This window comes from Cupressus sempervirens, chromosome 11, assembly GCF_028749045.1.
Source record: "Cupressus sempervirens isolate cs-2001-9-10 chromosome 11, ASM2874904v1, whole genome shotgun sequence".
Taxonomy (NCBI): Eukaryota; Viridiplantae; Streptophyta; class Pinopsida; order Cupressales; family Cupressaceae; genus Cupressus; species Cupressus sempervirens.
The window spans coordinates 475,413,024-475,418,996 of NC_143128.1; positions in this window are offsets into that span (position 1 = coordinate 475,413,024).

The following is a 5,973-nucleotide window of genomic DNA, read 5'->3' on the forward strand; positions in this document are numbered from 1 at the left end:
CCTTGCATACTAGGTTCTAGGTGCTTTCTTTAATCCATATAATGCTTTCCTTAGTCTACATAATATGTCCCTGTCATTTGTAAAAGGACATCCTTCAGGCTACTCAATGTATACCTCTTCTTCAAGTTCTCCATTCAGAAATGCTAACTTGTCATCCATCTGATATACTTTGAATTTCTTCTATGCTACATAGGCTAAGAATAATCTTACTACTTCTATTCTAGCCACTAGAGCAGAAGTCTCCTCATAATCTATCCCTTCTTGTTGTGAGTAACCTTTACATACTAATTTTGCTTTGTTTCTTACAACTTCACCTTGTTCATTCATTTTGTTTCTAAATACCCATTTAATTCCTATCACATTCTTGTTTGCTGGTCTGGGGATCAATTCCCACATCTCATTCTTTACTATTTGATCCAAGTCCTCTTTCATGGCTTGTTTCCAATAATCGTCTTTATATGCTTCATATGCATTCTTAGGCTCAACTTGAGATATCAAACACAATTCTTCATTGACTCTACTTCTTATCATCACACCTTTGTCTTTTCTTTTGATGATTTGCTTAGATGGGTGATTCTTTATCATATTCTTTCCTGAAATAGGAGTTGCTATCTCAACTCTTGGCTCTACTGAAGGTTCTGAGCTTTGTTCTTGCATTGTCTCTCCTTCATTCTACAAATCATTGTTAGTCTCAAGAAATATCTCATCATTCCTTGGCTTAGTGACAACATCATCATCTAAATTGTAATAAACTATTCTCTCTTGTATCCTAAATTTCTCATCAATTCTCACATTTGCACTTTCTGTAATAGTTTTAGTTCTCTGATTATAACATCTATAAGTCTTGTTTTTCAATGAATAACCAAGAAACATACCTTCATCACTTCTAGCATCAAACTTACCAATGTCATCATCTCTTTTGATATAACACTTACTTCCAAAAGTTCTGAAATACTTAACTGCAAGTGAGTTGTCCAAACCATAGTTCATAAGGGGTATTGTTTGTGTCTTTCTTGACTTGCACTCTATTCATAGTATAGACTGATGTATTCATAGCTTCTCTCCAAAATGTTTTGGATACATCATTCTCTCCTAACATAGCTCTTGTAGCTTTTGTGACTGACTTGTTCCTTCTTTCTACAATGCCGCTCTATTCAGGGGTTCTTGAAGCTGATAGTTGTCTTTTAATTCCATTTTCTTCACAAAACATGTTAAACTCATTTGAAGTAAATTCTCCTCCTCAATTTGATCTTAGACATTTAATCTTCATACTAGATTCATTCTTAACCCTATTCTTAAATATCTTAAACTTATCAAATGCCTCAAAATTTTGTTTAAGAAATGCAACCCACATCATTCTAGAAAAGTCATCAATAAGAATCATAAAATACCTTTCACCATAGAATCCTTTAGTCTTTGTAGTACTGTTGAGATCTGTGTGTACAATCTCCAATTTTGTTGTAGTGGTGAACTTCTTGTTGGGAAAAGAAGTTCTATTATGCTTAACCAAAACACACTCCTTGCAAATTGTGTTAGTAGGCTTTACAATCTTCAACAAATCTCTAACTGCAAACATTCTACTGGTCCTCACAATACTATCAAAGTTTATATGACAAAATCTCTTATGCCATAACCAATTGTCATCTAGCTTTGCAACCAAACATGTTATTTCATTAGAATTCAACTGAAATACATTACCTCTAGATTTGGTTCCTATTCCAATTACCTTTCCATAATTATCTTTGATCATGCATGTCTTTTCTATGAACTGAAACTGATAACCTTTGTCCACTAGTTGTCTAACACTCAAAAGATTGTACTTCAAATCATCAACAAAGTATACATCCTCAGTGTTAGTTTTACCATCAGGAGTTATAGATCCAATACCTTTAACTTGGCATGCTGCATTGTTTCCAACTCTAACAATTCCTCCATCCTAACTTTTAAAGTCAACAACTTGTTCATATCACCAGTCATATGATGTGAACAACCACTATCAATTATCCAATTAGATTTCTTCTCAACCTGTGATGCTAAAACTACCTTTCTGGACTTTCTTCTTTAATGGCCACAAATCCAATTTCATCATCACTAGCACTTAATGCTTGTTCATTAGAATCATTATCTTCATTTGCATACAAACACTCTCTATGTTTTCTAGGTTTGTAATTCCTCTTATACTTTTTCTCTCTTTTAGGACACTTAGAGATGCATAATGACCATATTCATCACAAGTGCAACATTAAAAAATTTTCTTACCTCATTTTTCTCTTCTTACTAGGAGGGCTACTCCTTCAATCCTTTTGTCTTCCTTAGATTTGTTGCTACTAGCAAAATCTCCTCTAGCACTTGTGCTCCTTGATAGGATAGGTCAAATATTCAAGGCACTGAAAGCTGTCTTTGTTATGGTCAATTCTCCAAATTGTCTAAGTTCGTTCTCAACTACTTCAAGTCTTCCAAGCAATGTCCCCTTTGTGAAATCTTTGGTACAAGATATCAATAATTGTATTATCTAAACTGCTGACTTAAATGGTGGTGTTTGAGTCTTTAGTATCTTCCATATAACCTCATCATCTTCTTTGGTTCCTCCTTGAGCTTTGATAACTATAGTAATTTATGATATTCTACCTATATATGTTCTTACATATTCATCTTCCATCATTTTAGCATCTTGAAACACACAAATCAAACTTTGTAGTCTCAACTTCTTGGAATGTGCATCACCTTCAAAACTATTTTCCAAAGCTTTCCAAATCAAATGTGAAGTAGAAAGTGATTTTACTTGATTGTACTCAATTTTAGGAAGTGTAGTCAATAGTGCTTCTTTAGCTCTCATATCACACATGAAAAGATCTCTTTCTGCCTATGTGCAAATTTCCAAATCCTTTTCAGCAATGATTATCTTCTCTGATTTTGTCAAGATCCAATATCTTGGACCTATACACAACAAATCTGTTCTCATCTTTTCTTTCTAGTTACCATAATTTGTTCCATCAAACTTTGAACTATCTTTCTTGAACATGTTTGCCATGGATCTCCCAAAGTTGTAAAGCATTTCCTTCAAGAACCTAGCTCTGATACCAACTGTTAGAAACAATAATCCACTAAGATAACTAAGGGGGAGGGGGTGTGAATCAGTTATCTGATTAGTAAAACATTTATCATCTTTAAACAAACTTAACCATTCAACCAAAGTAAACAAAAATCATAATAAAATGCACATAGACAATTACACCAAATATGTTGACTAGGGAAACCATTGATTAGAGGGAAAACCCTGATGGGAATGATGCCCACAAGATCAGTACTAATATAAATATTCCTTGTTAGAGGATGGACTCTATTAGGAGTCTATTACAACATTTAGTACACAGAGTCCTTGTTAGGAGACTTTGAATCCCCGTTAGGAGTTGTAATACAATGTATGCAAGATGAGCCCACTGCCCAAACATGCAATTTCAAGTACAAGAAGAGCTCATTGCTCAAACAAGTAATTTACTATTATCTTCCTCTTTCTTTTGTTCTGTCAATTGAACCAATCACAATCAAACCTTGTAGACTAGGTCACGAACCTCAGATCCAAATATCAAACCTCAGATCACTCAGCAAGGAAGTTTCCTTCACTTCCACACTGCTCTACTCAACTTCACATTCCTCTCTCTCTCTCTCTCTCTCTCTCTCTCTCTCTCTCTCTCTCTCTCTCTCTCTGTGCTTACAATATGTTTGCATCGATATACTTCATGTCATACTTGATAAAGGAAAATATCCTTCCTTTATACCAAGTCCTTAAAATGATTCCCTGAGTTGGCTGTTAGACCTTCCCAATTAATTATTATAGGACCACATTAAGAACACGTTACACTTAGCGATAACATAAATCTTTCACCTTTCAACTTGAATAACTTTTCATACACACAATATTATGACGAGCAAACTTAGTCACATCATCATCAACATGTCTTCTTCATGTCCTCAACCTCGACCCTCAGAATATCAACTCTGCTAAGAGATATAACAAGTTTACCAGAACATGTCTCTGTAAACTCTATGTCAGAACAAACATCACCAAAAATTACATAACTTCTTCTAGACTTATCCTTTCTTCTTCTGACATTAACAACATATATCAGATACTCAAAAGTATCTCCCATAACCTTAGATGGTTAGAATGCTCAACTATATGTTCGTACCAACTTGATCTTTTCGCTATTCTTCTGTTAGATACCACATAAAACCGTTATGTTGACATCAATGACAAACTTAGTCATGAATGTAACATATCATCATAGTGACATATCTACAATACTCCCCCATAGGAATATCATCAGCATTCATGCTTGTAACCAAACTTCTAACACTTTAATCATTTTGGAAATTCAATAATCTCTGGGATGCCTATTCACCACATAGGTCCTTTGCTATAGTCCTATTGATCTTTAAGTTCCATATCTCAAATTACTTTTCTTGAATGCTCCAAAAGTCCTCCATCAAGTCTCGCTTTTGCTATTATGATAGAGAGACCCCAATTTTTGACATTTTGTTTGCTATTTCATATGTGTATGTGCTTGTTTAGGTATTAAACTCCATATTCACCTTTGATAATATTATTTATTATGATTTGCGAATCCCCTTCTAGATGAACCTTCCTTACATCTTCAATGCAATCCCAATAGCTAACAAAGCCACCATACTTTATGCCTCATTATTGGTTCACATTATTAATCTTTTCACTTCTATTATTTGGATATTGCCTCTATCATCCCTAGTAATATATTATACACTAGATGGCCTAGGATTGCCCTTTGAGGCATCGTCAAAATTAACTTTCATCCGCTCTTCCTGTGAAGCCTTCCGAGAGACCTCCTTTTTAAAAGACGATGGATGTTCAACATTCAAAGGCCCATTTCATGTCATTTTTCTATCAAAATATCATTTGCGTGCGTTTTAGATATTAAAAAAAAACTTCTTCGATAATTTTAATTCAACATACATTTTGTAAAACTTTGAGAAGTCTGATGTTGTCTTCCAACCATTCAATTTTGATTAAGTTTTGCCTACAATTTGTCATTTACTTTTTCACCAATTTTTTATTTTTCAAATCTTTATGAAAAGGCAATTAAATTGTTTCTATGCTTTTTTCCTTTTTTTTGGAAAGTTATTATTTATTACAAAATATTTCTTTAGTATTTAAAAGATTTAAATTAATCAAACATATATTATTTTTTCTTAATATATTAGACTATTGATTGAGTAATCATAGATATTTAATAATTTGTTTTGCTAAATACATGATTTTTAAAAGTACAAACTTCTTTTAAAATAAATCTCTCTCCACAAACTTTATGTTTTTTAAATATAAAATTACTAACAATATACTAATAATATATATTAATTATAATTAATTAAATTTTTAAACCTAATTATTCTTAAAATACAATTTTTTTTATTGGATAAAAACATATAGAGATTACATCAAATGTGTTATTATTACTTGTTGTAGGCAATGTACTATTGTATTCAACACAATTACTGAATCAAGTTCAAAATGTATCTACCAATCACAAGTAATGATTTTTGAATAATTTTTTTTTTTTTGAAGTTTATTTATTCATTTACAAATTTAATATTTCATACAAATTATATGATTGGGTGAACTTATTTTGTGTTATAAGAGCCATTTTTTTGAAAGATCTAATAATGCAATATTTTTGGTTAGATGCAAGTTTTAGTTTCTCTCGAATACTCCAACAAATGTACTTAATAAATTTAATAACATGATCAATTTTTAATCTTGTAACGATCATTTTATGAATATATATAAGTGAAATAGTACAATTATACTTAAGAATTTATGAATTATAATTTTTTTTCAACTTTTCATAATAACTTTTATTGAATTACATTAAATTAAATTTATTTTAAAAAATTATAATTTGTATTTGACAAATACAAATACAATTAATTACAATAAGG